This window comes from Etheostoma spectabile, chromosome 8, assembly GCF_008692095.1.
Source record: "Etheostoma spectabile isolate EspeVRDwgs_2016 chromosome 8, UIUC_Espe_1.0, whole genome shotgun sequence".
Lineage (NCBI taxonomy): Eukaryota > Metazoa > Chordata > Actinopteri > Perciformes > Percidae > Etheostoma > Etheostoma spectabile.
The window spans coordinates 13,169,142-13,182,163 of record NC_045740.1 but is presented as its reverse complement, the minus strand read 5'-3'; the positions used below and the strand labels follow the sequence as shown (position 1 = coordinate 13,182,163).

General features: G+C 38.7%; 1 protein-coding gene across 2 annotated transcripts in view; it reads left to right on the top strand.

Annotated features, from left to right (window-relative positions):
* lingo1a (leucine rich repeat and Ig domain containing 1a) overlaps positions 1–13,022 on the top strand; it is a 130,439-nt gene that overhangs the window by 105,464 nt on the left and 11,953 nt on the right. The window lies entirely within an intron of this gene.

The window sequence follows — 13,022 nt, the reverse complement described above, 5'->3', positions numbered from 1 at the left end:
CCCCGCATTTTATGACATTTTATTTATCTGCAAAGATGGCTATCTGTTAAATAGGAATAAAAGCAACGCAGGCTTCTGCTGCGACGGAGTCATGCATTGCATTGATCCTCGGAAACGACTTTGCAGTTTTTGGGGTTTTTAACAAGACAACAGGGATGAGATCTAGCTAAATATAGCTTACACTGCGACTACACAGGACACGAGAGGAAACTTGCGTGTTTGTGGTGCCACACGCCGTCTGCTGTTTATTATTCAAGGCAGCATTTGCAGAGAATAGCCTATATTACAAGCCCCCCCCCCTCCCTGAAATGTTTACCACTTTATTGTCCAGCACTGCCTCATATAATGATGACACACCAAAACAGTAGAGGCAGAGTATCAGAATACTGTGTGATGCTGTGCCTGCAGACATTCATAAAGTGCTGTAGCTCTAGCCTATTGGTTATAAATAGCCGGAGGGAGCGGACAGCCAGATAGAACAGGAGCAGCCTCCCGTAGCTCGAACAGCAGCAGCACAGCCTCTCTAGGCTTTATCTGGGCTCAACATCCAAGATGATAGATAGCTGATACACTTTGAGATTTCACACAAGCACAGGCAAGGGTGTGGCACAGGGGGGTTCATACAGTAGGCGCATTATAGCCTGAGGTCTTGGTTTTCCCCTGAGTGTGATGTGCTTTCCTCATTTAAAAAAAAGTTAGTATTTTCCTTCTGCCTGATTTCTAAGTGTCTTTGTGTCACTCGAGAGGGACTTCAGAGTGAATTTATCTGTTGGATGGTTTGGATGCTGTTGAGGTGTGTGCTCCGCCAGTCTGAGGACTGCCCTGGCTGTCTTTATTAAATTAATGTGCGGCCGCTGACCTTGGCCACCTACAAGTTGACAATAGGATTCACTTCTCTGCTTTGCAATAAGGCTGTAGGACGCAGTAACAAAGCCCCCCCCTCCTTCTCTCCTACAACATTATGCTGCTGTTGACATGCTATATTGAATTACAACTCGTTGATCAATGTTTGCAATAAGCTAAATCTCTACATAGCGGCCAATGTAGTACAGAGTATCAGATGTCACAGTAAAATTATGCTTCACGTAACAGCATTATATTTCTTTGAAGTATAGTTACATCTTGCCATGTTTGTAACTCAATCCTGTGCAGAAAGAATGGATTAGCAAACCAATAAGCCGAGCATAAGAGTGTGTGCTGCATTGTAATAACTCGTGAAGGAAATCAGCTTCACCATAGATTTGTCAGCAGTCCGGGGCAGAGGAGCAGTCGAGACATAGTGGGTGGGAATGGTGTGGACCATGATGTTACTGCATGATGACTGATCACAGGCTTGCTTCTCACAACGCACTAAATGACCAATAGATTTAGTGGGTTAATGCTGGCTTATGACGTGTTAGTGCGTCTCTTGGAGACACTCACCCTGGGTGTAAAGCTGACACCTACTGCACTGACAAGGTGTTTATTAGCTCCCAGTTGTGAGGCCACAATGCCTACATAATTCTACAATGACACAGTGCTGGGAGTTTTCACCCAGGATGGCAATTATGTTGTTTTTATAAGACCAGGCTGTCATTCCACTTGATGCCACTGCCCTGATACACTAATGCCCGGGGCTGGATGGCATGTTTATAAAAGGCCTGCGGTGGAATCATAGTAGCTGTTTGATGGCAGGGGGCTTCTTGTTCACAAGACACTGTTGTCCTTGGCGGATGTCTTTTGAACTAGATTAGCAGGACGAGCAGCTGCAAGCGCTGTCTGAAAGTTATCAGCATTTTTTGTCTTTTTTTCCCCAAAGGTTCGGCAGTGCAATTCCTTTTGAGTGTAAGATTTTTCTCTTTTTCACAACTCGGTTGTCAAGCATGGAACATGCCTCTGCACAGATGTAATACTGTATATCCTGCTGCTCTATCTCCAACAAAATGGGTTGGTTTCTTTTTTGGTTTAATGTTTTTCAGGCCTCTGGGTGACCAAAAATTTAAATGCTTATGCTCTTGGCTCCATACAAAGCATACTGCTTTAACAAAGCTCTGTCAAATTTAACCTGGGTTCCTACAACACCCATGTTGGCATGCAACCAATGCTTTGCCTTCCACTTTACCTTAGAGCTGAGCAATATATTATAATGATATTGTGAAATGAGACAAGATATCTTCTTAAATTTTGGATCACGTAATATTGTAATATCTGTAACTGTTCTATTATTTTCCTTTACCCACTTAGTCATTATATCCACCTTACTGATGATTATTTATCAAAAATCTCATTGTGTTAATATTTTTGGAAAGCACCAATCTACACTACAATATTGTTGCGTTATCGATAGAAGTATTTGGTCAAAAAGCATCCATATAGATTTTATTCTAATAATGCTTGACTATTGTCAGCATTTAAATGATCCCTTGCCTACCTATAGTTTTCAATAAAATTATATTCTAAACCATGTACATTAAATAGATGCACACTCCTAGTCAGTGCCAGGGTTAGAATAGCCATAAACCACCTGGTTTATGGCAGGATGCATCATTAAAAAAGGCATTGTTTGGTGGACAAGGTTTGGGTCAAGGGTTGGGGAGGTGTTATTGTGCTTACTAAATGTCCTCACCAACCCGCTAGAGAGGGTATTTGTATTCACTGCATACAGACTAATCAGTGCCTATGTCTGCGCCCCTGTTGCCAGCCAGACTTACATTTAGACACCTATCTTTTAGATGGTTGTGTCATTGACGTGCATGCCACTCTGGTTAGCCGGTAGTAGGGTGTAAATCACATCGGCAGAGGCACTTGATGGCCTCAGACAACAGCTTTAGATAGAGAGCTAAAATACCTGAATAGAAGTTGCTGAAGTAAGTGGCAAAAAGATCACATAAAAACGAAAGCATCAAATATGATGAGTTTTGGGTGTGAATTCCATGTGCATTGTTATTTACCGTGCCTTCCTTTCCATCTGTGGACAATGAACATTATTGTCCCATTCAATACTCACATAGGCATTTATAACTGTCTGAATGAATTGTGTTGCTGTGGTAATGAATGGTATTGTGCAGCAAAATAACAATATGTTCCATCTGTTCTACTGAAAGTATTTATTCAGACAGTGATATTCAGTGGCGACTGGAAACCCACTCATACAGCTACACTTGAATGGAGCGTATGATATTTTCCATAAGAGGAAACAAGATTTGTGTTTCTGCCCCACCTCCCTGATGTAATCGCTGTTTGGATACCCTTTTGAGATCCGGAGTTCAGCGAGTTCGGTGTTTAGTTGCAGTACTTGCACTCTTGACTCTCAATTCCTTTGTCTAGTAGGCTGACCGATGCATCTATTCAGAAGTGAAGTTGTCATTAACACTGTATCTGCTGCAAGTCTCCTCTGATTTTAGTATTTTTTTTTCTTCTTTTGGGTAATATTTTTGACAGGGACCTGCTCAGGGTTTAGCTAACCAATATGGAGACCAGTCTCTGCCTTTGAGATAATTAATTCTGAGGAAAGTCTTACATGTCTCAGTACGTGTTTTGTTGCTGTTGCTATTTCATGGCACTCAAAAAGGGTCATTAACAGCCACTAATCCCATTAGAATTCATTAAGACCATGGACACCCCTGTTCAAATGCTGCCATTGTATAGAAAGGTTACCCTCTGTGATACTTCAAATATTTAATGGGCTTCAAGCCCATTATACCCTTCTTTCATCAGATACGTTCAGGTCTATCCATTGTTAGTCTGCTCCCATTCATCATGTGATGTAAGACAACACACACCTTGGTTTGAGGTACAAAGGGGCAGAGGCTTTTAGTTCCCTGAAAGCTCACTTTCTCCATCTTTTTGGTGCTCTACCTCGCTCCCGCTGTTACTTTCCTTAAAGAACTGTCTGTCCGTCTGTCTCCCTCTCTCCCTCTATCTGGCTTTCTTTCACCAACTTGCTGTCGACGCGTAGTGAGAGAAGTGAATGACAGAACATTGTAATAAAGAACTTCTAGTACTATCGACGGAGGGGAGCAGAAATGCAGGGAAACAAGGGTTCAGATTTCAGGTTATCGACCAGACTGGGTGGCATGAGGAGATGTTAGTTTGCTAGACATAAAGAAGCATCAATAATCTTACCCATAGATAGATGTGGAAAACAGATTTTCTTGTAGAAATACTGGAACTTATGCAGTGCAACTAAAAGGTGTTTACACCCACATTCATTATCATAATGATCTACTTTTGAAAGTAGGTGCTATATTTTGGGATAAGTCTATAACTTAGAAAATAAATATCTGCTTACATCAGCTTGGATATGCCTATTGTCTTACATACATTAAAAACAAACAGATCCTGTCTATATTTTGAACGTTACAAACAATGCAGCAATGCTTGGCATTTGACCAACTGTATTCCTGTTAAGTCTAAAATGTTTTCACAATGTATAAATACTGCAAACATCGAGAAATCCGGCATGACTCAGGGTTGGGACTAATAATTATTTTAATAAAGTTAGTTCTGAACATCCTAATTTGCTCAACACCTTTTCCAAAAAGAATTACAAATCCCCATCACGAGTTGTCACAGCTAAACTACTGTGTCAAAATTGGTTATTTAGTTTGACCAACAGCCAAAAACCCAGTATTTAATTTATGTTACGAAAAGAAGAAAATCAAGCAAGACCCCAGATCCAGAAAAATGATATACAAATGCAATTGTTCTACCAATAAATGGCTAACCATTGATCAAAACTGGAATATATTTTCATTTAACCATTTGAAATACATCTTGAGACCAGTGGTGTAGTGTACATGATACACAGCTACACGCAGTATACTCCAGGATTTCCATATACCCACTTAAAAATGTGCAATGACACACAACAACATACTTTCCATTATATTTTTGACATATTTTTAATTATGTGTTTTTTTCTTTTTTTGCATAGGCTAAATAAAAGGTATTTCAGCCATGAATTGGTGCATTACAGTGTATCAAAATGCAGGAAATGAAGACGCTTAAACTTTTCCTGGGGGAGGGCACTAAGACCCCCCCCCCAAACATATACATACAGTACTGCTCATGAGTATACAAACCCTTGCTTAAGTTGACTGAAAAGAGGAATAAAAAAAAAAAAAGTCATATTTTGGAAATTGACATACATTTTCTCGGTGAATGAATAATGTACTGCAATTAAATAAATGTTCTTCCTTGAAATACAGGGGGCATGAGTATAGCCACCCCTAGGTTAAATTCCCAAAGCAGCAGGCTGATTTTTATTATTAAAGGCCAGTTATTTCATGGATCCAGAATACTATGCATCCTGATAATGTTCCCTTGGCCTTTGGAATTAGAATAACTCCATATCATCACATACCCTTCACCATACCTAGGGATTGGCATGGGGTATTTTCCATAAAATCCTCTCTCAATTAGGCTAGCTAAAATAAAACCATGCCAATTAATTAAGGCATTAAGATCAATTTCCAAAAAGATGATTTTTAGTCCTCTTTTTAGTCAACTTAAGTAGGGATTCCTATACTCATGAGCAGCACTGTAAACAGTACAGTATACCCACTACAATACATTGGACTACATCACTGACTGAAACATGTATTGAAACATATTCTTTTTTAATAGGAGTTGTTTGCTGTATTGCATGATGTGTGGACCAAGTCAAAATGTGTCAAATGTTTTACTTAAGTATTACTACTATTCATAAAAAGCTGTTTAATTTTGACATGTTAAAATGTTTGGCATTTCCATCATCAGCAGGCTTGTGTTCGTTTTATTTCAATATTATTTACATAAGGGATATTAAGCTGGGAAGCATAATATACAGGATCAAAAATATGCATAATGGTGAGTGATAAGGTGAGGACAATGTCATTTTTAAAATGTATTTTAGGGGCATTTTTAACTTTATTATTTGAAAATAAAAGACAGAGAGGTGACAGGATATTACGGGAGAGAGAGGAGAGGTGATAGTACGTCACAAAGGTTCCCAGCTAGACTAAAACCAGAGATGTTCAGATTAGGATGCCCTAATAATGGTAATTTCACAGGTGATAGCATACAACAGTGCTGTGCTTGCAACATTGTAGATTTGGAAAATAAGTTTACTAGAACTTTGCAGTACAGTGTACAGTAAAACCTAGCCTCCGCTATAAGCTGAGCTGCACAGTATGAGTGGGGTTGGTTACGATGAATCAAGATTGGGATTCTCCTTTAGTCAATCTGTTTCTGCTTTCATTTAGGAAAACAGAATGCAGGGAGCCACACTCAAGGACTGGAAAAACAGAATTACTGTAAGAAGATGTATTCCACACCTTAATGCACATTGTGGTTTACTTGACGTTACGAGTTTGACAAGTTCAAATTGATTGATTGCTTGTATATTACCCTTGGGCAAACATATTCTAACTCCGGCTCCTGACAGTCACATTTTTGACATCTGGGGGGGATGAGTGAGGGCAGTTTAAACAGTGAAACGGTGGTGGTAGTGTGTGGGTGGATGGGGAGGGTAACACTGATGAAAGGGCCAGGCAGCGATCAAAGGCGAGAAAATGAAATGGCTTTTGACCTTGTTGGACGCTGGCAAGTGACGTGTTGCCACAGAAGTGCAAAGTAGTTTGGAAACCTTTGGGAATCGGGAGCGGAGAGAGATCAGGTTTTGCAATGCGCTGATGTGGGGCGAGAGGATGGTCCAGCCAATTTAACCCTTTCATCTCATAACGGATTCAGCAAGGGACTCTGTTCAAGGGTGTAAAGGGGGACACAAGTTATTACAATGGCAGAATGAGTCAGTTTAAGGTGGGGGGAAAAAATTGCATTTTGCGTGCCTTTGTAGTGAACTATTGTATTGTCTCTCACTATACACTAAAATCTTGCCTATGATAAGAAATGATGGGTCTTATAAAAGAAACCTCAGGCGTAATCTCCCGCTCTATAATACAGTAAACCCTCACCCTGTTCATCAACCTGTAGTTTATATGCAAATGTAAATATAGATAGTTCAGCTTTTTGGGATTTTCTTCTGCATTCTGCTTGCTTCTATCATGATGTAAACTATGAGTAAAACAGCACTAAGGAAAATGTGAACAGGCTTTAGGAAAGATAAGAGCCAAGCATTTTCATCATGTGCATTGTGCCATCATGTTGAATGTCTCAAATAGCATTTTCCTTAAGGTTCATGTTAAAAAAAAGTTAAGCAACTCGAGCTAAAACCATCAATTATATTAATGATTTATCAATTGTATAACACAGAGAAAAGCAGCAAACCCTCACACTGGAGAAGCTGCATCAAGGGAATGTTTAGCTTTTTTTCAGTTCTAAATGCAACATTCAAATGTCATTGGGGATTTTAAACTCTGCAGTACAACTGTTTAATGCCCTGAAGCACAGCCTTGTTGTTTCATGAGGTATCTCTTAGTAGGATGGTGTTTGTTGGTTTGTTTGTTGATACACCATTCCTTTATTTATTTGGCCCCCATGCCAACTCTATAAATAAAGTTTTTGTTTTAAGCTGGGAGAAATCTGGAAAGATTTTTCAGCACTATAAGCAACGTTTCAGCACCGTCTCCTCTGTAAATATCATACAAGTTACATCACAACATGGCTAACATGACAGGACTACAAAGATGAAATTCTAAAACGTGTGTCCACGAGCAAATCATCTGCCAGTCAGCACGCTTCAACAAAGGCACTGCTCTATGCTCGGACACAAAGAAAAAGACAGTCCTTCTCATTAATGAAAGCATGAGTGGCAGAACAGATCTCACATCTTAGCTCTGCAAATTGAGGTTGGATGGGATTTGATATGAGCACTCATATGTTGCACTCAGAATCTAATGAGGTTTTTCCTAAGAGATAGTAATCCACACATAGTCTATATGATAATGTACCATTTTAATTCAGTTTTAGCACAATTACTTTAAGGATTCAAAGCTGAAAAGAATAAAGTTCTAGTCCATGTTTTTGTAACTTCTTTTAAGGGTTGCAGAAGTGTTGATAAGGGATTTGCAGTGTTTTGCCAACCCTAAAGCCATCTGGTATTAATATAGAGGGTCACCTTGTCATTGATCCATGTGTAGCATGTGAAATACCTAGATTGTCTATCTAAAAGTGAGATTCCGCTCTCTCTCTAGTACCCCTAGGATTAGCAGAGCTGGTGAGATGTGATTCTCTTATTCTTTTCACTATCTTTATGACCTCCTCTCATACTACAGGGAACCAAAGGGAGGTAACGGGAGGATACAAGGACAGCTTAGACAAGCCATTTTGCCTTTAATTGCTCAAACCTCCCATGAGTGATATTGCTTAAGTACTCCGAAGAAACTGTTGTTGTTTTCCTCCACATAATCTTTGATTATATGAAGGTCAACATTTTTCTCTAAGCTTCTTATGAGAGAATTTGGAGCAGGTGGATTGCTCAGAGAGATGAGACAATGCTCCCATGCTGGATTTGAGAGGGAGAGTGAACGGCCCCTTTTTCCATCCTCTGCAGTTACTTTTCTAACTCTCTCCAAAGCTCAGCCATCTTATGTACAGTAGTCTTTGTTTTTCTTTGTTCTGCTTAGTCCTCATTTCCCAGTCTATATCAATAGCACCATTATTTGGGGTTTTATCTGGCTAATTAAGGCTTCATCTTTCTCGGCAATCTCTCAGTGGACATGGATTAAGCTCCCCTATCTCTGCACTGGAGTCACGATGGGGTCGGCCAGGGCTGCTCCACACAATGTAAATTGAGGAGGGGAAAATAGCATTAACATCAGGTTGTTTGAGTGAAATGATACTCAGAAAAGGAAAAAATATATAAATTGTGGATGTTGAAAATTGGAATCAAAGGATTTATTGATGAGCTGTGGTATAGCTTTTGGAAAAAATCAATAGTGTACTCAGTTTGGGCAAACATCTCGGTTCTGCAACCCTCAAAGTGCCCAGGATTGTTTTTGTTTTTGGATGATTCAGGTCTTCTGTGCAAACGCTTATTTATCAGCTGCAGTGTGTAATAAATCCCACAGTAACCTAAATGCCGTAAATCATTTTCACTGCCGGTATGTGTCGTACAGCCTTTTTTTATCAGCAGATAACCATTTAAATTGATAACTGAGCAGAGCGTAGCCTTTGGACATTTTAGTTCAATCAACAATCAGTTTGCATGCCTTAACAGGCGCCATTTCATTTGCATGTACAATCAGGTGATTCATTTTGGTTGGAATAGGGATCATGAGTCACTGTTTGGCAGTGCAAGAACAGCACTGCATAAATTTAAAATGCCTTGTTGTTCTGGGTCCACTCATTATATTTTAGTGTTGAAAGTCAACAGATGAAAGTCTGGGTCAACACATTAAAACAACAGCCAGTATACCCTCAGTGATACACTGCAGACCTGTCAATTGTTTGGGAGGTTAAATCTACCTTTTAACTTTTCTCACATTATAGTAGAAAGAAGGAAATATATTTTGTTTTGTTGTTGTTCACAAACACAATCTGCCAAAGAGCTTTTGCTGGCTCAGTTGTTATGCATCTCTGATTTTTGATAAAGCCCTTATGAGACAGTGCCCGGACCATTAAAGGACATCAATTCTAAATGAGTAAGCTGAAATGACTTTGCTCAGGCAGTTTAATACAAGAGTCTGTACATTTAAAAGGCATAAATCAAAAACTGTGAGGGGGAAGAAAAAACAAACAAATCGAAGACCTTATTGTTATTTTTCCATTGTATGGTTAGGGTTGACATAGTTTTTTTGTTTTGTACATTGTAATCTTTCCAAAAGTGGGGTTGCGCTGGCATCCATTTTAAATCCATTAAATACAATCCTCCCTGTATGTGTATTAGGTTCACCTTCACGGAAGAACTATGCCATTTCAAAAATGAGAAAAATGACCCAAGGCAGAGGCTTGGAAGTTATTCTATTGCTTATTTTATTTTATTGGTTTGTGGTGAAAACATGGCAGTGGTGAGATTTGTGAAATGGTACTTGAGGTGGGAGGAAGGTCTTGGGAGATGCATGGCATGCCCGTTTCTTTAATCCGTTCAATGCCACTAAACTTTGAATTAAATAGGAATGACTATTGCACTTGGGTTCTGCAGTATTATATGTCCTTTCAAGTGGTAATGAACATTTACACTCTTAATCTTAAATGAAATTTAAAAACACATTGACATTGAAAATTGTATACTGTAGATGCACAAGGAACTTGAGTAAGACCAAAATTGGATTTACGAGACTTGTTATTAAAACTGTGTATTTCTTTTTACCTAAACACAAACATATGGAGAAAGATCTCTTATATTTGGCTATTAAAAAATTGTGATAAAAATATGTAGGCCTATCAAGTCAAACATTTTTGGTTGAAAAAATAAGGCCCGTTCTTTTCATAGTTTCACTTGAGCATCAGTTTAAAATTATCTGGAATTTACGGGCTAAATAACTTTGGATGCAAGCAGTTTGAACTGAAATAAATGATAAATAAAAGATAAGCCACTTAATATGCACCAGAGTCAGTCAAAGTTATAAAATAGATAAATACATGGTAAATATACAGAGTAAAGCCTGACTGATACTGGAGTTTTTAAAGCTGAAAATTATATTTGAGTTTAAAATTGATAACATCAGCCAATGCCTGCCTGACAAGCATTTTTTGGTAATTCTTCATGTTTGAGCTCTCATTTGCCAGTGTTTTGTCTGCAATTTTTGCTGTTCTCCACTACAGCAGGCAACAGCAGTATCCTCCAGTGTCTCATCCAGCAACTTTTTTCTGCATCAGGGTTGCCTCTCTATCAACTAATTACAGCTCATTTCTCTTTAGATGCTTCACTGTGAGCTGCAGTTCCAGCTAAGCAGTGGGGACATTTTCTTTGCTACACTGGGAGGAAAGCCCTTAGATGCCAGTCACAATTAAAGTCAATATGGCCCTGAGCCGTTCCACACTGTGCCCATCACACTTCCTACTGTAGCAGCAGATAAGATATAGCTTAAATTATTCATTATGAAACCAAGGCATGTTCCCTTGTTGACTCCCTTAATTGAAGAACCAGTGTAGCTTGCGGTGTAGTCACAGCTATTAATGCCACATCCTACACACATATATGGAAGACTTTGTATTGCTGTTGTTCCATAAACCAGCACCAGAGCTCATCAAACACCCTGTCCCACAGACACATGCTCTCAGAGCAACAGGCAAATCCACTCACTTCATCTAAAGAAAAAAATATTATTCACTCACAAATTAAGTGAAGTAATATGTTCAGTACCCTCCTCGTAAAACGTTTATTCATTTTTGGGAGATATTCAGTAAGGTTCTTATGTAGAATTTCAAAATTTTACTTTCACCTTTCAATAAAATGATTCTTCCCAAATAGCAGTACTTTAAGACTGCTTTGGTTTCCATAAGTACTGTCATTCTTAAATTAATTCTGACAAGTCTTGGTGAATGCTTATGTGAAATAGAAGAGGTAAGGGCTTGATTTAGCTGCATAATAATAACTCCTCACTCATGAATTTTCAATTTTGAGCAAAAATGTGGATTATTGGACGCTCTGGCAGGATATGGGAATACGTTGACAGGGACTATGTCTGGATCTGATTTCTTTCACTTGGGGACTGTAAACTTCAGTTGCTGAATTTCTGTCTTCCGTACATAGACACATACAGTACAGAAGGTAATTATTTTCAATATAAAACTTGTAATGTGAGAACTATAAGAAAAACTAAAGTAGTTTGGCTTGATTCCCTTGCAGTTTGGCTTTAATAAAAATTTGATTGAAAATTGTGAAAAACATGTAGATGTCTTATGTAGGTGAAGAAACGATGGAGGATTACATATGGAAATATTTTCATGGCTGCTCACCAAAGCAGTGATGTGGGAACCTGTTCATTTGCCTAATCTCCTGTGAATTCATTGCAATAATCCGTCAATGTTTCTAATCAGAAGCTTGTGGGTACATTATGCAAGAGCCTTCTCTTGCATAGAAAAGGTTCTTAATTTTGGATTCAAAGAAATTGATTTAAAAATACAAATGTTTATATTAAGTACAAGTTATCCTAATTGTTTTTTGGGTCCATTATACTACGCAGTGCAAACAGGCACATACATCATTTTGTTACCGTTAGCATTAGCAATGCGACTTTGAAGATTAAGTTACGTGTTACGTATTAGTGGCTACTTTCATTGATGTTTTAATACTGTCTAAGGGACTATTTTGTAAACTGCAACCAAGTTCCAACAGGACCAATTAATTTGAAGCAACCGTTAATAAGATCATATCTAGTTAACGTAAGTAACCATGTTGTTTTTTGCAAATAGCAGTTGCTTGTTTTGTCTGACCGAAAACCCAAAGATATTTCATTATATTCATTATATTTCATTTAGTAATAAAAAAAGAGCATCACATCTTCACATGTATTCTTCTAAAACAAGCTATTTTACATTTTTGCTTGATAAATCACTTGATTAATCAGGTATGAAACTAAGTGTCTAGTTCTGTGAATCAGGCAGATGTGAGAGCATTTTACCCTCAAATATCCATTTTATTCATCTTAAAGTTTATAGAAACATTGTGGCTAGAACTGCTGAGTGGAAAAAAATACTTTTTCATTGGCCCATTGCTTGAAACAGACTCTTCTTTCTTAAAGCACCTCATGGGACCTTGTTAGTGCTGGCCTCTGCAGAAGTAAAACAACAAGCCAGATTCAGCCCACACGCTAAAACTCGCCCAAAATCCACATCCAGTCTGAAATGTAAACCTCTTTGACCTTCAGTGGTTATTGTTTCTCCTAATGTATTGCCATGGCTGCAGTGTGTTCAGCTTTGCTGGCGTAGCAACAAGTGGTGTCCCGGTGCACTGAAGGTTGGCCTCTCCTGCGGTATCTGAAGAAGAGTCCATGTGTAACCCGTGACATAAACGCCTCAAACCTTAAAGGCGGTGTCAGCAAGATGTTCCAAACTGAAAAGATCAGGCCTCAGAGTGTGGGGCGTAGCATTATGGGACAAAGGAATACACAGACAAAAATTGTATATCCGCATGTGTGTGTGTGTGTGTGTGTGTG